Consider the following 26,010-nt stretch of genomic DNA (forward strand, 5'->3'; position numbering starts at 1 on the left):
ATCTGCCGCTCGCCGTCAGCTTTCAGCGACGGTGCCGTCCGGTCGGCGCCCCAGGGACCCATCTACTGGCTCGCCTCAGCCCCAGGTGTTACCGAAGCTGCCTTACATTTTGCCCCATGGCGACGCGCCGCCGCCAACGCCGCCGCCGCCGCCTGTTCTCCCGCCGGCGACGCCCGTAGTGGACGCGTCGCTGCAACCGCCGGGCGCCTCCCTGGGTCAGGCGCCGCCGATCGCTTCCCGTGACCAGTTGTCCTCCGACATGAAACTCTTTCCCGCTCCGGATCATATGTCGTCTTCTCCCGTCGGGTGCCCCGGCCCGATGGAGGTCGACCCTTCTGCCCCACCTGTCTCTCTACGGGCGCATACACCGCATGTTGGCGTGCACCCTGTAGCAGATTTTCAGGCGTTTCCTAGCTCCCCGCTGTCCGAATGGCAGGGTGCGGGTGGCACAGCCTCGCCTGTTGTTAGGCTCCCCACCTCGTCGCATACGTCAACATGGGGTCCTCCCCACGGCGGGCGGAAGCCTTATGCCACAACCGTTCGCCGATTTGCTGGGGAGGAATGTGGTGTCACCGCCAGACACCACACTTGCTAGGTGGTAGCCTTTAAATCGGCCGCGGTCCGGTAGTGTACGTCGGACCCGCGTGTCGCCACTATCAGTGATTGCAGACCGAGCGCCGCCACACGTCAGGTCTAGAGAGACTTCCTAGCACTCGCCCAGAGGTACAGCCGACTTTGGAAGCGATGGTTCACTGACTTCTACACTCTCATTTGCCGAGACGATAGTTAGCATAGCCTTTAGCTACGTTATGTGCTACGACCTAGCAAGGCGCCAGTATCCGTACTATTGATGTGAATCATGTACCATAAAGAGCGACGTTCGTCATTAATGGATTAAAGTTAAGTATTCCACCAGCTACGTCCGTTTTTCTCAATTCTAATTCCCTTGTCATGTTCCAGACCTCACGCCAGCCTGCGTGAGCTAAAACACGTGCATTTCGGCCTCCTGTAGTAACACGGTTGGCTCTCCTGCCAACCACAACAAAATCAGTTCCAGTGCTTCCCAGAATAGCACAGGGTGCATTCTTCCTAGCGATCCTAACAGGACATGTGAGCTGCGTCTAGCTGTTGACCTGTTTATCTTCGCAGCGTGGCTGATGCATCACTGCATTATATTCACGTGGCGACTCACCATCTAAAAGTTACTTAATGTTATATTGACGTCACAGGTCTATGTAGAAATAAGAGCCAAGTCGACCTCTCGGAAATTGGTAAAGTGCTGGAGAAGTAGTTAACAGCCGGTTTTGTAGGAGCTTTCATGACGTCTCAGTTTTTCCGCATGGAAATTCTTGTCCTAACAGAATCTGTTTACGAAAATAGTGCAGGATAACGCTGTATGCATTCCTCCTGATGGTTCTAACATGGCACCCTGTCCATCACGTGTTACCCTTCCTGGAAATGGTTAACTCCTGCATTCAACAACATCTCCGAAACACGAACGTTCTCACCTCTATGAAGAAGCTGCTATGTCCCAGCACAAGGGATGTCTTCTGGATGAATGGAGCATTACGATTGGCTCTTACTGAATTTACCCACAAAATTACTGATGTCACTGGTGTGTAAGCACTGTCCGCCTTTTTCTCTTTCTGCAGACGAGACTTTCAGTGGCAAAACTATTTTTTACAAATCAACATACTGGACTGACAGTTAAACCCTGTAAAAGTGACCTACAGATGGTCAAATACAAGAAGACACATGCTCAATTACGCTGCTCTGCCAGTGAGATCGGAAGCTTGGATATTAGAGCGTGAAAGGGATCTCCAACCAGGTAATGTATCACCGCATAACGTGTCGATGTAGTGTACATACAATTCGTATCCTGCACCATACAAACTCTTCCCCTTTTGCATCATGCATATAGCTATCGACCGCCAAACACTTGCACATATATCATGAAGACAGACAGCATAAGCACATGCACCGTAGCTATACTCCTCACTGCACCACATATTTCCTGCGAGGTCGGGCGGTCATCCAGTTCTGATGTGTGACCAGAGCACACTCAGCAGACCGAAGTCACTCTCAGAACTGTTGTACAAAGTCGGGGTCAGCTCCCCTCGGCACAAACGCGTTACTGTTTCTGGCGCTGAGCTGCTTGCATGCTTGCTTTTTACACCCATCGCCAGACTCCTGGATTACAAGAACATATGTAATTTCACATGGTTTACCATAATATCATACTATTTTCGCGAGACACTCGAACATAAACTGCGAAGACTGTTGTACAAAGGCTGGGTCGGTTCCTCTCAGCACAAAGGCATCACCGTTTCTGGTCCCGACCTGCTAGCTTGCTTTCTACACCAATTCCCAGACTCTGGGATTACAATAACACATGTATATTCACATGGTTTGCCAGAATATTATACAATTTATGCAATGCTTCTCGATATCAACCACACAGCAATATCGCTTGCATAGCAGTATCACCCGTGAACCATAATTCCGAAGATATAGACTGGAAATTATTTCTCTAGAAATCCGAAATTTTAGCGGTGTGGAATGTGCTTTAAAACACTGAGTAACTAGAAACTTATCCCGCCTATGATGACGTTTACATGAAAGCTCGAAAAAAATAGAGTAAACTGATAATTCCACTCGCAAATACTGATGCCGGTGATGTAACAGGTTCCAAATCATCCCTACAATTTACAAAGTCAGCTAAGGTGTTTCTCATATCTAGAGAACCAGCATTCGTATCGTCCACCTGTCTTTCACCTGAGGGATACATCTACCCTCAACTAAATAAAGGCGCGAAATGTGTAGAAGCCGTCAAGCGGACAATTTTCATGGGAGGGAATAATGGTCCAGTGCAAACACACGTCAATATTGAATCTTCTCAAATTTCCACGCGACCACGAAAGCTATCCAACACATACTAAGTATTAGTTCGCTATTCGGCCATCTAGAGGACGACACGGTTAAGTCAGCTACATTCCTGCACCCCAACAGGACTGTCCATTAGGACACATACTATTGTTAGCTGGAAATGTGAATCATCCTTGTGACAGGTCACCACCGCTGCATGCCAAGCGCGCATAGGCAGAATCATCATCCTAGGAAGCCAGCCACATATGTATTTTATCCCTGTACTTACAAGTAAACAGTTCGATTTCGGTCTCAATTGAATGACATTCGACAGTGAGCGAAGTATCGGAAATACACCCTGCTGACAGCTGTGGCTCTGGATATAGAAATATCTGTACAATTCTTGTTACTTTATTGTCTCAGTATTCTGTGTAAAATCCAGACCTTCCTTACGACTGGACATAGTCATTTCCATTGCACACATCAGTACACACACACACACACACTTCATAAACCTGATGCTAAAGGTGAACCTATCACACATCCCCTGCTACTAAGTGTAATACTTGGCCAATAACTTCTTGCTGGCAATACGAAATAATACTGACCGAAAATCAACAATGGTGGACATGTGTCATAAGTTTTCTTGCGAGTGCTACCACTGTGTCTTAGAAAGAGAGACATAATCGTCTTACAAACGGTCAGATGTTAAAAAATACGACCATATTACTATCACAAGCGGTCTTGGTTCTACAGGTGCACATACGTATTCATGTTTAAAGCCATACTTGCTCTATAAATCGACATATGAAATTACCTCCAAATGAATGGGTTTTTACATACAAATTCCTTGACAATGAATATAGACAGTGATCGCAGGACTGTATATTATGAGACCAGTACTGCAGTTACACGAAGCTAATGATGCAACCTTGTGATAAAATGACTGAATTTTGAAAGTGGTTTGGCTAAGGAACACGGTATGAAACTGGTATTTACAACTCCCTCATGATGCCGCTAGGTATTTCTCCAGTATTTGTAAAGCATTCTGTCTCGATGCCATGCCAGAGGTTCTGCAATATATCCACTGGGTTATAGGCGAAGTTTGATTGAGAAGGATCGCAAACAGCAGATGGTGTGCTGATTGAGGTTGTAAGAAATGTACACCAGCTTTTCAGATCTCTAATGTTACACTCTCTGGAAGAAATGCAGTCTGGGATTTGAAATCAAATCTTTCCATTCAATCACATACCTGCATTGCATCCTATGGAGAAGTCCTTTAATGACTGCTGAGACATCATGAAAGCTTCCACAATAGCGACCATTAATTACTTCATTAGCACTTTACCAATTTCCGAGAGCTCGACTTGACTCTTATTTTTACATAGCCATGTGACATCAGCATAACATTGAGAACCTTTTAGATGGTGAGTCGCCATGCAAATATTTCGCAGTGATGCATCAGCCACTCTGGGGAGGTAAACTGTTGCATGGCTAAACGCAGCTCACATGTCCTGTTAGGATAGTTAGGAACAATGCACCCTGTGCTATTCTGGGAAGCATTGCAACAGATTTTTATAGCATCACCTGTGACGTCAGTATCCACAGGTAGAGAGGTATGGGACAAGCGTGAGTACACCTCGCAGCGTGCGTCTTGGTGTTGTGTGTGTGTGTGGGGGGGGGGGGGGGGGGGGGAGGAAGGGAGGGTCACTTCGCTGATACATCACGGTTGATTAAGAAAGCGTTTTTACATGCAATGCCGCGCGGGATTTGACGCGTGGTCTTAGGGGCTGCAGCCATGGACTGTGCGGCTGGTCCCGGCGGAGGTTCGAGTCCTCCCTCGGGCATGGATGTGTGTGTGTGTTTGTCCTTAGGATAATTTATGTTAAGTAGTGTGTAAGCTTAGGGACTGGTGACCTTGTCCCATAAGATTTCACACACATCTGAATCTGAACATGCAATGAGCGTTTGTGCACTGCATTATTTTCGGATGTTTAAGCACTGTGAGCATTTTTGCATAGCATAACACATGTATTGTCTTTTGACAATTTACAAGTTGTTTTCGTGTCTGCCGATTTATTTTGTAAACAGGTGTGCAGGCTGTGGAGTCCATGATTTTGACAGTTGACGACTAGCAAGTGTGTTTGCAGACCCTTTGACATACATTATTTTCACAATTTACGAGTTGTTTATGTCTCTGCCTATCAGTGTACTGCATTATTTCGGTGATTTACGAGTAGTTTGCACTTCTGTAGGCTGTTCAATGCATTATTTCGAGAGTTTACAATTAGCAAACTTGATTCCACAGCATTATACATGCATTATTTTGACAATTTACGAGTTGTTTGCGTGTCTGTCCATCAATGTACTGCATTATATCGGTGATTTACGAGTAATTTTCCGGTCTGTAGACTATTTGCTGAGTCCCCAAACACGTCGGAGGGAGTGGTTTGTATCAGTGTAACAAATAAACTACGTGAAACCCGCCCCTAAATGAACTGTTCCAAAATAAATAAAGTACACTCCACCCCCTCTCCAGCAGCCCAGAGCAGGCTCAGTTTGTTCTACTACTCGCTATATCATGGCACCGCATAAAGTTTTCACAAAACAACAGGACGATCAGTAATTACATGTATTTGTCACCGTTCTTACAAAATTTGAACCAATTCACAAACGTTGAAAAATAGGAGTATTGCTCATTAAAAACCTGACAAAAACGTGTTTTTTTGGACGTAAAATCCAAACGAAGCAAGTGTTTTTCGAACAGTTAAAACTTCATAGGCCAAGATCCTATATACCGCTGAACCAAATTTGAACCATCGATCTCACTCCAGTCCATGGCTATTTAAGGGTAACTGTTTTTGCACGTAAAATACGAGCGGCGCACATACAAATGGTGCCATTGGCTAAACATTAATTTGAGCCCAATTAAAATGTTTTGCAAATAGAATTAACCGATTCACACAATTTGCCTGCACTGCAGCTCTGCTTTGTCGTTTAAACCTTGCTTAGTATACTGTAACAGCTGCAGTAAAACAATTGTTCGAATGGTCATAAAAATGGTCGCTGGTCCCTCCCCCCAACTCTGCGCGTGGCCCTTCCGTTCTTATCAGTTAAGGAATTCCGCTCAAAATCCAACGAAAGCAGAGATTTATTTTGGCTTGTTAGTCATATGTATCTTTCAGAGAAGTGACAAGAGTGGTGAATTTTCAGTAAAACCTACACAAATCTCTTGTGCCATACTAAAATTTGTTTCTTTTGCCAAAACCCATGGGAGCTTACACAGTGTCATAGCACGAATAGGTTGTGCAGAAGTGACTGCAAGAGAAATCGGAAAAAAATGGTTTCTTACGTTTATTAATTTAGGAACTGAGGAAAAGTAAGATCAACATCTTATGAAAAAGCACAGCCTCGATATAAAAATAAACTTGTAAGGTCTTCACTTATTTTATTCCGAAACCCGTTGCATTTCTCTTTTCACCAGGTACCGATGGCCCTTAAAAATTACATTCTTTCATCGAAAATGGCTGTAGTTAGTGGAATAAGGCCGTAGATAACGAAGTTTTGGATAGTAACCATATGACAAAGTTCACTCCTCTTTTGCCAAAACTCCATTACGATATCTCAAACCGTTTCTGAAATATGAGGAAAGTTGCGGGTATTTCACTTTGGCTTTATCGCAAGCGCGCGCAATCGCCAATGAATGTGCTACATCAGATCAGTTTTCTCGAGATTAGTGACGTCGACGTCAATCCAAGTCTAAAGAAAAATTCAGTAAGCTAGCTAAATTTAATACACTGCAGCATATTGTGTAATATTCACCAAATGCAAAATCATAGTGCCCTCTATTTTCCATCGAAATTTTTTTAGAATTTTGCACAGTGTCTTACACGCAAATATCACAATAACTACGACCTTTAAAGAAATAATGGGCACGTCATCATGAAGCTGACATATAAAGCTATAGGTAACGCAATAAGTTTTTTTTTTTTTTTTAAATGAATACGTTTTGTAAAATCGTTTGATAACGATTGTAGGGATTAGGCTCGAGTCTGTCAACCGAACTGCCGAAAGGGGGGCAAACAATGTCGGCCTCCCCTCCAGAACAAACGAATGAACTAGCGCAGCGCATCGAACGAAAATTGGTCACTGGGAATTTGCTACCGTATCCGGCGCGGGCTCTACTAGCGCTTCCGCGCTGTATCGATTACCTTCGCTCGCAGGAGTTTGGATGCCACCAGCCGAACGCTCCCGACACAGCCCGAGGGAGACCGAAGGTACTCCTGACTCCACTGTCCCGAGACCGGGCCCACGTGTAGAGCGTAATACAGGGAGCTGCCTCATGCTACTTATGATGTCACACGGCAGCGGTCCAGCAGTTGTACACAGCCTCCCAGGGAGGTGGCGAAACTGTATTCTGAGGCAACTGGGCGGTGGCCGCCTCGTCAGAGCAACATCGTCTCTACATAGAAGCTGTGTTGGTCAAAGCCACATTCTTTATGACCGACAACATGCAGTAAAGAGCACTTCAGCGACATAGGCCGCCGGCTGTCGCGGTTTATGGCGAGAGACCCTGTTTTTTCTCGCAAGGGCTTTAAGCCAGAGTACACGGGCAGTAGGGCTGGGAAAAGCCGACCTGTTAAAACGGATACCGGTATTTTAGTTCTGAATAACCGGTATTTCTCGGCATTTGTTTGGTCTCATAATTTTTTAGTCAATAACTGGGTAAAAAAGCGAAATACGAATTAGCCACAGCAGCAGTGCTCCAATTTGTCTTTCTTAAATAAACCTTTTTTAAATAACTAGCAATTTTTATTCCTAAAATTTCCATTACTTTGAAATACTGCGTCAATATAGTAAAAGGGAAAAGCGATCAGCGCTATTTTGTTCATTCACAGTTACAATAACAGTAGAAAGTCGCTGACCTGCTGCCTGTGTCAAGATAACCTGCCTGTATCTGCCTATAGCCTTTGAAAATGGACAAATCAACACGAAAAATAGACTCCTTCGCCCTCAGTTTTCACCCTTTAGCACTGACTACTCGAAATATTGAAATAGTGGTGTGATTCCCACTTACAACATGATTTTTGAGCAGAGTTTCAGAAAAGAAAATTAGAGTCAATAGCAGAATACTAACGATTTTTTGTAGTACCCAGTCATTCAGCACATTCCGAGAAACGCAGTCAATGGTGGGCGGACTAAGTTTTCTTTTATTTGCCTATTTAATTTAAAATTTTGATTCTATGTATCCTGAAACTGAGGGAATAGAAATTTTAGAATCTTTGTTCGATTTCTATGTCTATTACAGGAAATAATAGGAACAAAAACCGAAAATCGGTTATTTCAGAAAGCCCTTATATTGAGCGTTTGTAACTGTCCCGTTAAACTAGCGTTGCATGAGGTAAACACACACACACACACACACACGATGCACGGTTGTTTGAGCTACAGCCCGTAACGGCCACCCGGTGACTTGCAGGTTGCCTATCTAGAGACTTCCAGTGGCAACGAGTGTTTGCTTTTCAGATTTCATATAATGACCGACAGCATTTAAAACGCTGTCATAATCTACTCACTAACGCATTATAATCTTTGTTGAGGGCTTAGCACAGTAAGACAAGTCTTATAGTTACAAACTGTGTGCATCTCTTGAGGCAGCGTAGTTGAGGGCGCGCTGTTACCACGCTTATTCATCCAGCATGAGAGCACTTGCAACGAATTTTACACATACGTTTAAACCTTCACGTAATTTTTTCTCGCTGAAACTTCCCACAAAAAGACAAAGGAAAAGCGTTTATTGCTTACTACTTTTTCTCCGGTCATGCAGTAGAGCTTCAGACATGATATTTTAATTTATTACTCGTCTACTACTGACTAAATTCGCCACACATTTTGCAGACAGTATCCATTTACACCATTGAATCTACCTGCAAAATTATATCATTGTACAACATGTAGTTCAGGAGATACGTCGAACATTGAGAATGGTGAAAAACTAGCCTCTGCTTAAAACGGAACACAAATTACCCGAACTACGAGTATAGCCAACCAGTGTTTTATAATGACAACACTTCGCGACTCCCAACGAACTTAAAGCATAATTTCAAAACTTTTCTAAACTTTTTCTTGCTTACATGCTTAACATAAAATGTTTCACACATTAACCCATTTGTAATTAGACGTTTAAAGCTATTTAATACGCTAGAGCCCCGTTCTTTTAAGAATCGAGGATTTACTAACCATATAGAAACCGCTTCTTCCAGTGTCACACGTTTAAGCAAAATTACGCCAAGTTACCCTGTTGACAGGTACAAGGAAGTAATTCAAGACAATTTACTCCAGATAAGCAAAGAATTTTGCCATTACGTTTGACGAAATTGTCATGCTTTTTGCACTGAATTGCTCAGCTTATCTTTCTGCTACGGTGAAGCAGGAATTTGTAGAAATGATTTCGACACCTTCTTTAATGCTTAAGATTCATCCGAATTATTCAATCGATAAGCATTGTGTGATTCCAATCACCGTAAGCAGCTCCGGATGTGCGATAGTATTTCCGAAAGGGATCAAAAACTTTAGAGGCTTGTGTCGTCGTCGTCGTGTCGTCCCCCCCCCCCCCCCCCCCCCCCCCCCTGAGCGTTTGACATTAAAAAAATCGATTTTTCAAAAATATTTCCATTTTGGAGCGCACATCTTTCTGAAGAAATTTATGTACAAACCATATATATTCGAGGTAATGTAATTGATTTTAAGCGTGCCAAAATGCAGTGCCATGACTCTTTACACAGTATTCTTCAATCGCATGTCACTGTATTTCGCTCTGTGGAATTCAAACGTGTATATTTTGTAGCGGAAGCCATCAAATCTATATACAGGAGAGTGGAAATTAAAATGTTCTGTGGTGCCTCTCCTTCTCCCAGTCGGCCGGTTTTCGTCCTACTCCCTTGCAAAAACTCACAATTAATACTAGATGGGATTATTTTTAACCAGGAGAAAAAGAACTCTTCATAAAATTTGCACTCTTTGTTGCCTATTAGCTAATAACTTCCTCTTTTGACATAAAATTAAATATAGGAAACATAAAACCAGTGAAGACAAGAGACAAGCGAGACAGTAAATATTTCTTCAATACTTAGGTCGCAACATGTTTTTCTTTATAGTTTTGCTACAACTTTACTTGGCGTGCTTTCCATTCTGCGAAAGAATCTATACCTCGTTAAAGTTCGTCAAACTTCTGCTACATGAGAACTCAAAACGTCATTGTCTAATAGCTACTCGAAAAGCAGTTAATACGAACAGTACCCAAGACTGGTGTGCTTTCTCGATCTGATACGTCCATTGTGTCACCGTCAATTAGATAAAAGGAAACAGGCCTTTCCAATATTGCAGCAACTGTAACACGCGCCAAATAAGCGAGACTGTTTTGGAACAAATGGTCATTGCTATGTACCTCATTTACATACATAACACGGCCGAATACAATTCACGAAAGTACCAATATCAAATACCTACTAGGCCTACTACAGTCAAAAAGTTTTATGTTAGGAATAGTTCCACGTTTCATTCATACGCTCCAGTTTTGTTAACTATAAGATCAAAATGTAATAGTACAAAATGTTTATATAAATTTGGAATTGTCATACTCTTTCATATAATTTGTGTGATGTCCCGTTTCTTCTCCTTCCTCGCTTTAACAACAATCTTCCACCACTAATGCTGTAAATATTCCTACCATTGTCAAAACTTATTCTCTGATTAACTTCACTAACCCTTCAAGAATAACTGGTTGTTGATGCAGACTTGTATACGATAATTTTTTGTATATCCATCCTTCTGATTGGAGATTTGAAGAACTTTGGCCGTTCACTTATGTAATACAATGTAACATCTAAGGCCGTCCTTATGACGCTATTTATTACATGGCTGCCAGTTTCAGTGCTTCAGTACACAATCTTCAGACCTTAACTGGCGCTGCAGGAGTTAACTACAATCGTACACTCAATTCCATCAGTGGCCATTTCGCAAACTACCTGTAAGTAGTGGTAAGATGGGGGCATGGTGTGAAATTTTGATATAAAATTGATACACAAATTCATTAAATTGATCATTTAATTACCCTCGATCACGCACACCCCCAACCACGGATGACGCCATGTGTTTTCGTCGGACTGCGTGTGGGTCGCCACAGAGGCGATAATTCTCATTGACAAAAAAGAGGAAGATATCGCAAGTTATGGAAACTGGAAGGGTTTGCGGCATTGTAGAATGTTCCCTAACAGCCATTCGATGGTGATGACCCACACAGTTCATCTCGTCTTCCACTGCGGCAGAGTCAAATATAGATATTACCGAATTACGGCCGGTTCTCACAAACAATGTTATTCCGTAAGTATTGAGGACACGAATCAATGTATTTATCAGACTTAAGCCATTCCCTAGAGGATTCTGTACGAGAGTAGGTCGATGTCTCATGTATCACCTTAAATATTATGAGGGGGTGTACTGGATATATGTGGTGTTAGGACGAATTTGCTATATTATCCTACATATGAGCAAAACTACCTAAAAGCAGACCAGAACTTCTTTGTGCAAGAGGAATGCTACCAGATATGTGGTGATGTTACTGTAAACAGCAGCAAGACTGTTACATCTCCTTTGGATACTGGTCATGCTCCTTTGTGTGCATTTTCGTGCATCAGGGTGCAGGTGGTACCTCAATGTATCAGCTGTCCAAAATATTCATGTTGGTTTTCCCTCACTATGTTTCCTAGTGAGTCATAGCTGCATCCGTCAAAACTGATACTACTGCTAATTATAATTACGACTGAAGTGTGATTCAGGGTACGTACATTTCCGATTTCAGGCGGGCAGGACGTCAAACGGGACGACTTGGAGCAGGAGAGACACCACAGGAATTTTCAATTTCCACTGTCTATTCTTTTAAAAATAAATTCATAAAACTTTGTCAGAATGACCAGAAAGGACTCAGGATTTACCCTTATAGTGGTGGAAGTTCAAAAATATAAGACAATAATTGTTTTTTTTTTTCATTTGTATTTCACCTTTTGTTCACTTACCACTGGCTGCATTTGTTGATATAGGTACACTTTTCTTCATAAGTACGTGAAATTCTTCGATGAATTTTGCACAGCATACAAACCATACTTACAGGTGTATTAAATTCTAGAATTTTCCAAATCTATGAAAAACTGTGGTAAAAATTGAGATAATTAACTATAAAATTTGAGTTTTTTTAAGCATGAAGTTTAAAATGTAACAGCACATTCATTTTTTCATAAATTAAATAATTTCTAGAGTTTCATACACCTGTAAATATGGTTTGTATGCTGCGCAAAATTCATAGAAGAATCTCTCTTACTTATGAAGAAACGTGTACCTATAGCAACAAACGCAGCCAATAGAAGTGAAAAAATGATGAAATTTCACATGGAAAAAATTTATTTTGTAATTATTTTGAACTTCCACTGCTATTATTGTAAATCCTGAATCCTTCCTGGTCATGCTGACAAAGTTTTATGAATTTATTCGTAAAAGTATAGACAGTGGAAATTAAAATGTCCTGTGGCGCCTCTCCTGCTCCAAGACGGCCCGTTTGACGTCCTACCCCCTTTAAAGAGACATAAAATCCATTAATGTCCTAAGAGACAGGCCCGCACTCTCTGGGGTTTACTCTCGTTAGTTTATAAGCAGTTCAAGCGGTGGATATATACTGACAATGCCATCTTAGGACACCAGAATAGTTCAGTATTACACAGTCATCTAGCTGCGTTCGGAATCTCGTATAGCGTACTTGAAAAGTAGTGGAGGGGTGATTTAGCAATGATGCAGAAACTGGAAAGCAGTCTCCTATGTCAGTGGCTGGGGTTGAAATAGCGGAACAAGTGGTAAAATTGCTAAAACTGATCGTGCTATCAAGTGTGGTGTGTATTGCAGTACACCACCATATATCAACAGTGTCTTTCCCCATCCCATCCACCCACTGGTATGCTGTTGATTACCACATAATGACCGACTGATACCACTTGGTTGAGATGAAGGGAGCTTTGGCTGAACGCTGGATATCTGCTGCCAGTCACTAGAGCATGGGATTAAATGTAGAGGTAATCACCTTCAGACAGTTGTTTGGAAGCGTTCCTCAATGCTGCAGACTCGTACTATTTCCATATGCTACGATGCCTTCAACATGTTTTTGTTTTTCACCAGTGAGATAATAGTACCTCTTTTTATTTTCTACGACCTTCGAGTATGGTCAACACCATGTACATGGTTGCAAAATGAGGAAACAATGCTCGTCGAAACGGAACACAACGACATACTCTAGCCCATCGCTGTGGATGATGAGGTTATCACTTTCAGATAGCTGTTGGAAACACTCTACAATGCCGCAAACTCTCCCAGTGTCCATATCTTGCGATGTCTTCCACTTTTTTGTCAATGAGAAACATCGCCTCTGTGTTTTATTTCTACTGACCCGTGTGTTGTAGGATCTGCACAGTTCACAACATGCAATGTTCAGCTTTCTGTGAGAACCAAAGGATCGGAACTGGTTAATATCTTTTAGCAGATCTCTAAGTCACGGTAGAAGAACAAAGATTATGGTGGTGTACAAAACTGTAGTCATACCCTGCTTGGATATTTCACAGCCGAAAGAACAATGTATTTAAGTGCTTATGAAGGACCAATACACGAATACTATCTTGTGGTTGATAGTCTGCTGGAAATGGTCTTCCTCCAGCACAGTAGACAAAACTATACACAGATGTGTACATGCGACTTCGAGCACTGACCATGTGCTCTAATGGAGCGATATGTGTAAATGTTGTATGTCCAATATCAACACGCAGACAGTATTTGTTTTTTAGATATATCAGAAGAGAGAGACACGGTTTTAGGTAGACCTTGTGTAGCGCTATGCACACAGCTGCGCAATTACGACTGATCTGTATGATTAATTACATAATTGGGACAGATCTTTAGATCTGTTTCCCAACCAAAATAAATAAAGTACACTAACCTGACCTTCCTCCCTTGTATCTGGGCAGTTTCCATGTGTGTGTGTGTGTGTGTGTGTGTGTGTGTGTGTGTGCGGGGGGGGGGGGGGAGAGGTGCACTAGGGTTTTCTGTCCAGAAGAACCAGCATTTTAGTTCCAGAAAGGGCACTGCCATTTTTAATTTCCCGTTAATTCCCTGTAATTCCCGGGTGGGGTGGGGTGTCTGCACAGCTCTAGGCCAAAGAAATTCGCGCCAAAATTCGGAATTGGCGCCAAAATTCAGAATTGCTGCAAATAGTGTTGGTGGCAGAGTGGAAGGGGTGGGGAGTGGGAGGGGGCTGGGACCCACGTGCAGGCTAACAAAAACACATTACGTCGTCTGATGGTGTGGGTGAGCATGGTCGGGTTGGGGGGGGGGGGGTATTTAAGTGATCAACTTAATTAATCTGCATATCAATTTCGTATCAAAACTGCATCCATGTCCCCATCTCTCTATTACTCCTCTAGCAACGATGTTGTGTCTCCAGCCATCAGCTGCCTACTGGTGATGGGTGGAGAGAAAAATCGTTTTTACAGGCACAAGCTATTGATGACCCTCGTCCAGGATGCCGTTCTTTGACTGTTGAAGGATTAATTCATCATGGATTCGTGCCACATAGCTCTTAATCGACGATAGTATCGGAGCGTGTTGCGACGCCTGCGAGAAAATGTGGGAAGGAAACGGCCTGAAATTTGACGAACAATTCATGGCTCTTGCATCACGATAACGCAACTGCAAATTTATCCCTGTTGATGTGCGGCTATTGCACAAAAAACTAAATCACTGTGCTTCCTCACCCTCCATACTCTGCAGACCTGACCCTTCTGGACTTTATTTCCAAAGTTGGAAACCCTGTTGAAAGGATGAAGATTTGCAATGACAGACAATAAGAGAAAATTCGCAGATGGCGTTTCAGGAAAAGGCGCATCAAGACAGATTCCGGAAGTGAAAATTGCATTGGGAGCGGTGTATCAGTTGTGGAGGAGAGTATTTCGAAGAAGACCATGTGCAGTAAGTAATAGTTACGTACAGACAAAGATTGAGGACAAAGTTCCGGAATTCTTTGAACAGACTAAGAGAGGACAAGTTACTCTCAACTATTTTTCGTATACAGAAAATTATTAAAGATTTTTGTTACAACCTGATACACCTTGAGAGAGACTCTAGACAGGTAATGGCCTGAGCAGACATTGATGTAGCCTGGTAGCATGACGGTTTTTTATGGCCCCTAGCTCGTAGAAATGGCATGCTGGGAGTTAAGATCAATTGTCAGCGAGCCCATCCCTTAGTAAATCTTGCCAGACAGGTCCATAGCCATACAGGGCAGACAGGTCTTCATCAGGACAGGTCTCCAGCAGAACAATGCCGAGCTACCTACTGTGGCGCCAGCCGAAGCCTGGGCTGGGGGCGACGGTCTGAAGGAACGCGTCTACACAGTGGAGCTGTAAACTTTGCGTTGTTTGTGGAGCCACGCGTGATGAAAATTCACGAGTTGTCATGTTTTTCCGATACTGCAAATAGGCCTGTGAACCACATGCATTGGCCGCCTCGATTGTATAAGAAAATCCAGTGCCTGAGAAATGTTTAGAGATAGAATCTTTATTACACCTCATAGCGAGTACTAACAAGCTGCAAGGCACAGACGATTTAGATAAAGATCTTTAAGATTGTATCTGTTCCCTGGTTGCTGTGGGAAGCAACACGAGTTCGGGAAAAATCATCTTCCCCCTCCACGAAAACTTAAAAAAGCCAGTAATTGGCAGTTTCCTTTTTTTCCAGAGACGCAGGTTTCTTCTGCCCTTGTTCGACATGAGTTTGTGCTGTCATGGAGGGGAGATTTAGCGCCTCTAGAGCCCTGTGATTGGCTCAAGATGTGGTGAATGCGGTGTAGTTCGCGCACTTTGATGGAAAACGGATTTTTTTTTTTCTGGAGAGGTGCGAAGCACTTGGCTGCTGGACTTTGGACTGGAAGCATCTTCTGGTCGATGCTCTGGCATGTGTGGTTGGTGCTTGGGACCTGTCCTGAGACTGACTTCACTTGCGTGTAGTGTAGATGGGGAGCCTGTGGTGAAGTTCTTACTGTACCGACAGTTGACTTCAAACGTCTCGGACTACTCATTTGCCGAGGGCACACTTATTCGTTTTTAATTTACCAGTCTTGATGTTTGGTATCCTTGTGCGTTCTGTCGTATAAGTGAGCCAAATTAGTCCTCGGTACCACCAGCGAACGGGTGTGTCACACAATGTAATATACGGTGATTTCAGTTCTCTGGTAGAAAGTAAATTGCAAACCGTCTGCCTGATCGCTGGCCTGTGAGATTTTTGGATTTCTTTCGTAGCCACGATCGATTCACAGGTGCTGCTTCGCATGTCACCTCCACTGCACACATCTCGCCAGCTGCAAGTTCCATCGCCGCACGAAGCAAACAGGGTATCGTACTGCCGCTCCGGCACTGTCAGGGCATACGGATCTCAATCGCCTCTTGCTCTCAGCTGCACCTATGTAGTGAAACTACAGTAGAGTTGATCAATCAAAGTCTGCTCAGCGTCAGATCAGTTCAGCTTGCGTTATCCACATTTTTAGGGTCAGAGTAATTGACTCACTTCTGCCTCTCAGGATCCTTGACCATTGTAGTCCCACACCACCTGTTAGTTGTTAACGTTATTCAATCAATAACGTGTTTAGCATAATTTATGTCTGTCTTTGCTTTGGGAAAATAAACGTTGTTAGTAAAATAAATTCTATATACATTCTCAGTTATTCATAAAGGGTGGTCCATTGATCGTGACTGGGCCAAAGCATCAAACGAAAACACTACAAAGAACGAAACTCGTCTAGCTTGAACGGGGAAACCAGATGCCACTATGGTTGGCCCGCTAGATGGCGCTGGCATACGTCAAACGGATATCAACTGCGTTTTATTTAAATAGGAACTACCATTTTTTATTTGCATATTCGTGCAGTACGTAAAGAAATGTGAATCTTTTAGTTGGACCACTTTTTTCGCTTTGTGATAGATGGCGCTGTAATAGTCACAGACGTATAAGTACGTGGTATCACGTAACATTCCGCCAGTGCGGACGGCATTTGCTTCGTGATACATTACCCGTTTTAAAATGGACCGTTTAACAATTGCGAAAAAGGTTGATATCGTATGGCTATTGTTCAAATGGTTCAAATGGCTCTGAGCACTATGGAACTTAACATATGACGTCATCAGTCCCCTAGAACTTAGAACTACTTAAACCTAACTAACCTAAGGACATCACACACATCCATGCCCGAGGCAGGATTCGAACCTGCGACCGTAGAGATCGCGCGGTTCCAGACTGAGGCGCCTAGAACCTCTCGGCCACACCTGCCGGTTCGTATGGCTGTTCTGATCAAAATGCCCAACGGGCGTGTGCTATGTATGGTGCTCGGTATCCTGGACGACATCATCCAACTGTCCGGACCGTTCACCGATAGTTACGTTATTTAAGGAAACAGGAAGTGTTCATGTGAAACGTCAACCACGACCTGCAACAAATGATGACACCCAAGTAGGTGTTTTAGCTGCTGTCGCGGGTAATCCGTACATCAGTAGCAGACAATGTGCGCGAGAATCGGGAATCTCAAAAGCGTCGGTGTTGAGATTGCTACATCAACATCGATTGCACCCGTATCAAATTTCTATACACCAGGAATTGCATGGCGACTACTCTGAACGTCGTGTACAGTTCTGCCACCAGGCACAAGATAAATTACGGGACGATGACAGATTTTTTGCACGCGTTCTATTTAGCGACGAAGAGTGATTCACCAACAGCGGTAACATAAACCGGCATAATATGCACTATTGGGCAACGGAAAATCCACGATGGCTGCTACAAGTGGAATATCAGCGACCTTGGCGGGTGAATGTATGGTGCGGCATTATGGGAGGAAGGATAATTGGCCTCTCTTTTATCGATAGCAATCTAAATGGTGCAATATATGCTGATTTCCTGCGTAATGTTCTACCGATGTTACTACAAGGTGTTTCACTGCATGACAGAATGGCGATGTACTTCCAACATGATGGATGCCCAGCACATAGCTCGCGTTCGGTTGAAGCAGTATTGAATAGCATATTCCGAGACAGGTGGATTGGTCGTCGAAGCACCATACCATAGCACGCACGTTCACCGGATCTGACGTCCCCCGATTTGTTTCTGTGAGGAAAGTTGAAGGATATTTGCTATCGTGATCCACCGACAACGCCTAACGACATGCGTCAGCGCAATGTCAATGCATGTGCGAACATTAAGGAAGGCGAACTACTCGCTGTTGAGGTTGACGGACATCATTTTGAGCATTTATTGCATTAATGTGGTATTCACAGGTAATCACGCTGTAACAGCATGTGTTCTTAGAAATGATAAGTTCACAAAGGTACATCTATCACATTGGAACAACCGAAATAAAATGTTCAAACGTACCTACGTTCTGTATTTTAATTTAAAGAACCTACCTGTTACCAATCGTTCGTCTAAAATTATGAGCCATAAATTAGTGACTATTACAGCGCCATCTATCACAATGCGAAAAAAGTGGTCCAACTAAAACATTCATATTTTTTTACGTACTACACGAATATGTAATAAAAATGGAAATTTCCTTTTTTTTAAAAAAAAAAACGCAGTTGATATTCGTTTGATCTATAGCAGCGCCATCTAGCGTGCCAACCATAGCGCCATCTGGTTTCACCCTTCATGCTAGACGAGTTTCGTCCTTTGTAGTTTTTTCGTTTGACGCTTATTTCGTGGGATATTTCGGCTGGTCACTATCAATGGACCACCCTGTATAGTCCCCACAGGGTTACCTTTCAAGACCTCGTAGACGGTTGTAACTTTGCTTCTTTTACATAAAACAATTGTTTTAGAGGCACAGCATACGATTCGATACGGTCATCCGCATTTCGTTTCCACAGCTACCGGCATGGCTACAGGTCGCTGCGCGTCGCCGCAGTACGTCTTCCGTTGCGGAAACACTCCCCTTGTGTAGCGCCATCCTTTTACTGATAGCAGCGCCTGCGGCGTGCGGCAACAGGTGGAACACACCGGCCGGCCGGATACACCACTCCGACAGCAGCTCACAATTCAGTACAGTGCTGTCACTGAACCACTTTCCGACAATGTCTGCCACACAAGCGTCATTTGCAGTAGTAGGAGGCGAAAAATAGTGGAAACTCTTGGAAGGATGTTCCGTCCATGCAACTAAATGAAAGGCAGTTTGTCCACTGCCATACTCGTTCCGCTTCTCTTATTTGTGAACCATCTGCAGTGACCTTTAATACATACACTCCTGGAAATGGAAAAAAGAACACATTGACACCGGTGTGTCAGACCCACCATACTTGCTCCCGACACTGCGAGAGGGCTGTACAAGCAATGATCACACGCACGGCACAGCGGACACACCAGGAACCGCGGTGTTGGTCGTCGAATGGCGCTAGCTGCGCAGCATTTGTGCACCGCCGCCGTCAGTGTCAGCCAGTTTGCCTTGGCATACGGAGCTCCATCGCAGTCTTTAACACTGGTAGCATGCCGCGACAGCGTGGACGTGAACCGTATGTGCAGTTGACGGACTTTGAGCGAGGGCGTATAGTGGGCATACGGGAGGCCGGGTGGACGTACCGCCGAATTGCTCAACACGTGGGGCGTGAGGTCTCCACAGTACATCGATGTTGTCGGCGGAAGGTGCACGTGCCCGTCGACCTGGGACCGGACCGCAGCGACGCACGGATGCACCCCAAGACCGTAGGATCCTACGCAGTGCCGTAGGGGACCGCACCGCCACTTCCCAGCAAATTAGGCACACTGTTGCTCCTGGGGTATCGGCGAGGACCATTCGCAACCGTCTCCATGAAGCTGGGCTACGGTCCTGCACACCGTTAGGCCGTCTTCCGCTCACGCCCCAACATCGTGCAGCCCGCCTCCAGTGGTGTCACGACAAACGTGAATGGAGGGACGAGTGGAGACGTGTCGTCTTCAGCGATGAGAGTCGCTTCTGCCTTGGTGCCAATGATGGTCGTATGCGTGTTTGGCGACGTGCAGGTGAGCGCCACAATCAGGACTGCATACGACCAAGGCACACAGGGCCAACACCCGGCATCATGGTGTGGGGAGCGATCTCCTACACTGGCAGTACACCTCTGGTGATCGTCGAGGGGACACTGAATAGTGCACGGTACATCCAAACCGTCATCGAACCCATCGTTCTACCATTCCTAGACCGGCAAGGGAACTTGCTGTTCCAACAGGACAATGCACGTCCGCATGTATCCCGTGCCACCCAACGTGCTCTAGAAGGTGTAAGTCATCTACTCTGGCCAGCAAGATCTCCGGATCTGTCCCCCATTGAGCATGTTTGGGACTGGATGAAGCGTCGTCTCACGCGGTCTGCACGTCCAGCACGAACGCTGGCCCAACTGAGGCGTCAGGTGGAAATGGCATGGCAAGCCGTTCCACAGGACTACATCCAGCATCTCTACGATCGTCTCCATGGGAGAATAGCAGCCTGCATTGCTGCGAAAGGTGGATATACACTGTACTAATGCCGACATTGTGCATGCTCTGTTGCCTGTGGTTCTGTCAGTGTGATCATGTGATGTATCTGACCCCAGGAATGTGTCAATAAAGTTTCCCCTTCCTGGGACAATGAATTCACGGTGTTCTTATTTCAATTTCCAGGAGTGTATTTCTTTTCATCATACAATACGTGTATTACGTAAAAGTTACAATACCTTAATATTTTACATTTTGTCATGTTTTTCAGATTAGAGTCGACTTTTGGAGCACAAATTTCGAGAGGTGAAATTATCGTTCGGTGTTCGTTACGATTTTCAATGTTGTTAGCCCATATGTCTGGTCCTGGAGATGTGTTCCTTAGTCCCCATGAACCAGCTGGCTAATTTTCGGCGTTTTTTCGTCCGAATCTTACTTACGTCATTTGCACTTTTCAATCTGTGATAAACATGTGTGTGTTTACAGTGTGTAGTGTTGCCAACTATCGCTGTGCGTGTAAACACACACGTTTATCAAAGATTGGTTCATATGGATCAAAGGTCTCTGAGCACCATGGGACTTAACTTCTGAGGTCATCAGTCCCCTAGAACTTAGAACTACTTAAACCTAACTAACCTAAGGACAGCACACACATCCATGCCCGAGGCAGGATTCGAACCTGCGACCTTAGCGGTCGAGCGGTTCCAGACTGTAGCGCTTAGAACCGCTAGGACACCCCTGCCGGCATCAAAGATTGAAAAGTGAAAGTGATGTACGTGATGTGTTGTAACAAATGTGGATGAATAAACGCCAGAAATCGGCCAGATGGGGAATGGGGAGTAATGAACACTTCTCCAGGAAAACATACATGGGCTAATAACACTGCAAATCCTAAAAAACACCGAACGATGATTTCACCTCGCGAAATTTGTGCTACAAAATTTGATTCTAATCCTAAAAACAAGAGAAAAACACGACAAAATGTAACATCGGCAGTAGCGGAACATCACGAGAACTGTGGCTCTGACATCGATTTTAATATCGTACGTGTACTGGCTGAAGAAACGAACATTTATAGAAGAAAGGTCCGAGAAGCGGTTGAAATTTATAAGAATGCATCTAATTTCAATAGAGAGGACGGCCATAGGATTCGTGGCTCCCCGCCATCAAGGAAGTAAATATGCGGGTGCGGGTGTGTGAGCGGCATAAACAACGCGCTGCAAGTCACCTCGGCGGACAATAATATTTTGGGTAAACATTTCCCCTCTCTTGCTCTGTCCGTTTCGAATCTAGCCACTGATGACGACCAACCAATAGCGGTAGCTGGCATTTCAACCAATAACCCTTCTTCAGCATAAGTGTGGAATAGCGCCTTTCTATCCAATGACGATGACCGCCAATGGTATCCACAGGAGATGAGATACCAACGCCCTTCTTCTTCATTAGCCTGTGACTATGGCCCACCAATGGTAGCCATATGAGTTTTAAGCAATACTATCACTTCTCCAGCGCGAACGCCAGGTAACTCCCCCTTTAGAAGTGGACGCGACACTCGTCTCTGGCGGTGTTCTAGCAGTAGTGGACACCAAAAGGATCCTGAGGAAGATCCCAGCAGAGGGGTCGAAACGTCGAACATTTGAGAACAAACATGACGCGGCCTAATAACCCAGCAGATTTTAACTTTAGTGACAACGGCCACGAATGCCTGCAGACTTACATAAAATGTAACATAGTAACATATGGTAACTGTTACATAATACACTTATAAGTATTAAAAGAAACATTTGTAACAGGCCACTGAAGATGCTTCACAACTAAAATAAGCGAAACGTATATGGTAATAAACAAACTGCCATTGACATAGTTGCATAGATGAAACATACCTCAATGAATTTTGAAACAACTGAGGAACGACGGAACACAGAAAAAATGACAACAGCGGAAATAATGTAGAAGTTACAATGTGCTGTCACCTTCTCCACTGTTCATGACCGAAGCTAAGAACAACACTGATCTGTACGTTACATTTATTTATTTTGTTACGGCACTGTCCGAGTTTTCATTTAGCCGGTTTTCTATCAGAAACGAAAACAAAAAATTAACTGTGTAAAAAAATACGGAATATTTTGCGTTTTCATGTATTCGTGAAAACATATGTGAAATTATGAAAGAATTTTACAAAGAAATGTCTATACTGTACAAATGTGAAACTACAGCTGCTTCGCCTGTCTACAACGTGATTTTGTATAAGTCTATCGCAACACCTCTCCATAGCTCTATATGCAGGCATTTTCGCCTACAGCCATTTGCGTTTCACAGTTGAAAGTTGTCAAAAGCGTTTCCAGGCGTCAGGAATTTCTTTAAGTTGACTCGACTATGGGATGGACTTAGCAGTATAGGACAAATTTAGTAGAACTTCACCCATGATGCGGCATTTTCTCACGCGTCTGAGTGTTTATGACGTAAGATCTCCTGAACATTGATAGGTAGGCGTTTCTTACCTCCGCAGCGGTTGTTGCCTAACACTAAACGATATGAAACTTCCTGGAAGATTGAAACTGTGTGCCAGACCGAGACTCGAACTCAGTAGAGCTCTTGCTCACGAAAGGCAAAGGTCCCGAGTTCGAATCTCGGTCTGGCACACAGTTTTAATCTGCCAGGAAGTTTGATATCAGAGCACACTCCGCTGCAGAGTGAAAATCTAATTCTGGAAACTAAAAGATATGCGTACCAAGTTTGGTAGTCTACTGGTTTAGGAGATATGGAGCGCTAGTACCATGTAAGGATATATTTTGGATTTGGGAACATTGGCCATACAGCCAGCTATTTTGTAGCAGTAGAGTCTTAATATAAAACTGAGTTACCATAAAATGAGAGATTAAGCTTAGCTTTGGAGTTGACCAATAAAAGCTGGATCAGAGCAAATTCCTTATTTAGAAATTCAATTTGAAAAAAAAAAATGCAGATATATACACTGAAGAGCCAAAGACATTGGTATACCTGACTTAACTCGTGTAGGTCCCCCGCGTGCACGCAGAAGTGCCGTAACACGACCTGCAATGGACTCGACTAGTGTCTGAAGTAGTACTGGAGGGAATGTACAACATGAATCCTGCAGGGCTGTCCATAAATCCGTTAGAGTACGTGGCGGTGGAGATCTTTCCTGAATAGCACGTTGCAAGGCATCCCAGATATGGTCAATAATGATCATGTCTGGGGATTTTGGTGGACAGTAAGAATTGTTTAAACTCATAAGAGTGTTCCTGGAGCCACTCTGTAGCAATTCTGGACGTGTACGGTGTCGCATTGTCCTGCTGGAATTGCCAAAGTCCGTCGGGATGGATTATGGAGATGAATGGATGCAGGTTATGGTACAGGACGCTTACGTACGTGTCACATGTCAGAGTCGTATCTAGATGTATGAGAGGTCCCGTATCACTCCAACCGCACACGCCCCACACCATTACAGAGGCTCCACCAGCTTGAACAGTCTCCTGCTGACATGCAGGTCCCAAGGATTCATGAGGCTGTCTCCAGATACGTACACGTCTACCCGCTCGATACAATTTGAAACGAGTCTCGTCAGGCCAGGCAACATGTTTCCACTCACCATCAGTCCAAGATCGGTGTTGACGGGCCCAGGCGAGGCGTAAAGTTTTGTATCGTGCAGTCATCAAGGGTACACGAGTGGACCAATGATTTGCGTTGAATGGTTCGCACGCTGACACTTGTTGATGGTCCAGCATTGAAATTAGCAGCAATTTGCGGAAGAATTGCACTACTGTTACATTGAACGATTCTCTTCAGTCGTCGTTGGTCACGTTGTTGCAGGATTTTTTCCCAGCCGCAGCTATGTCGGAGATTTAATGTTTTACCGAATTCCTGATATTCACGGTACACTGGTGAAAAGGTCTTACGGGAAAATCCCCAATTCATCACTATGCGGTGTCCCATCGCTCCTGCGCCGACTATAACACCGCGTTCAAACTCACTTACATCTTGATAACCTGCCATTGCAGCAGCAGTGGCCTATCTAACAAAAAAAATGGTTCAAATTGCTCTGAGCACTATGGGACTTAACTTCTAAGGTCATCAGCCCCTTGAACTTAAAATTGCTTAAACCTAACTAACCTAAGGACATCATACACATCCATGTCCGAGGCGGGTTTCGAACGTGCGACCGTAGCGGTTGCGCAGTTCCAGACTGTAGTGCCTAGAACCGCTCGGCCACCCTGGCCGGCCCTATCTAACAGCTGCGCTAGACTCTTGTTTTATACAGGCGTCGCTGACCGCAGCGCAGGATTCTGTCTGTTTACCTATCTCTGTATTTGAATACGCATGCCTATACCAGCTTCTTAAGCGCTTCAGTGTATATTTAATTCTTTGTACAAGACCAAGTAAGGTATTTAAATTTTATATTTACACAGTTTTGATGACGATACCAGGCAGATGCCGTCAATTATTCTCAACACACTGCGTGAATCGAACTCTGAAGTTTCGTTCAACTCTTTGCAGCATATCAATGGGTATGTTGACGGCAACTTGACGAATGTTGTTCTTCAGATGAGCCAGGTTCCTATGATTATCGTTGTAAACAAATGAGTCTAAAGAGACCCATGAGGTAAAATTAGATGTCAGTGCTGCCTACTGCAGACCTCCCCTCAAGGGGATCAGACGGCCTGGAAAATGTTGCTGCAGAAAGACATATTTTCATATGGAGGAAGGGCTGATGGAAAAGTATCCCTTCGAAGCCCTTACAGTCCAGAATCAGTATGCCAATCAGGCAAAATCGCCGTGAACAATGAGGCAATCATCTCATAGAGGTACCAGTTTGAAGACACCCATTTGGCGAAACACCGTGTCCTGCTGCGTGAAGAAGTCCTGCTGCCTGCTGTAGCTCCTTATCCGACACGAATCGTAGACCCCTCAAAGCTTTGTTTAAGAGATCGAAAACATGATCATTGCACGCAGGGTCAGGACTATTCGTCGGGTGTACGAGTGCCTCCTGCCTGAGTTGGCTTAACTTCTGCATTACGACACATGCGATACGGGGACGTGCGTTATCATGAAGCAGCAGCACCAGCGCTGGTTGCAGTTTACCCGAAAGTTTCGCGTTAACTGCATGCCATCATTTCCCCAGCGTTGCGCAGTGCCGTTCACCAGAGGTGGAGAAACCTGGCTCGTTGAAATCAATTAACAATGGACCACAGTAATTAAAAAGCAACTTGTACACCAATTGACAATGGTGGTTTTCGACAGAAATCCTGTGCAATACACATTCTTGTCCCCGGTGGATGTCTACCGGTATCTGTCCTTCCTTCAGCAACCAAGAAAAGAGTAACAGCATGTTGGTGCTGTTTAGATGTATTTCTTACAGTGTAAATACACTGCAGAAACGCCCTCAGGTGAAAACTCTTTGATAGATATATATACATACAGACACTATATACATATATATCCAAAGAAACTGGTATAGGCATGCGTACCCAAATACAAAGATATGTCCACTGACAGAACACGGCGCTGCGATCAGAAACGCCTATGCAAGACAAATGTCTGACACAGTTG

General features: G+C 44.1%; 1 protein-coding gene across 2 annotated transcripts in view; it reads right to left on the reverse strand.

Annotated features, from left to right (window-relative positions):
- The window catches only part of LOC126355985 (inactive pancreatic lipase-related protein 1-like), a 265,959-nt gene that overhangs the window by 145,588 nt on the left and 94,361 nt on the right, over nt 1-26,010 (reverse strand). The window lies entirely within an intron of this gene.

The sequence above is a fragment of the Schistocerca gregaria genome, chromosome 3, assembly GCF_023897955.1.
Source record: "Schistocerca gregaria isolate iqSchGreg1 chromosome 3, iqSchGreg1.2, whole genome shotgun sequence".
In the NCBI taxonomy this organism is placed as follows: domain Eukaryota; kingdom Metazoa; phylum Arthropoda; class Insecta; order Orthoptera; family Acrididae; genus Schistocerca; species Schistocerca gregaria.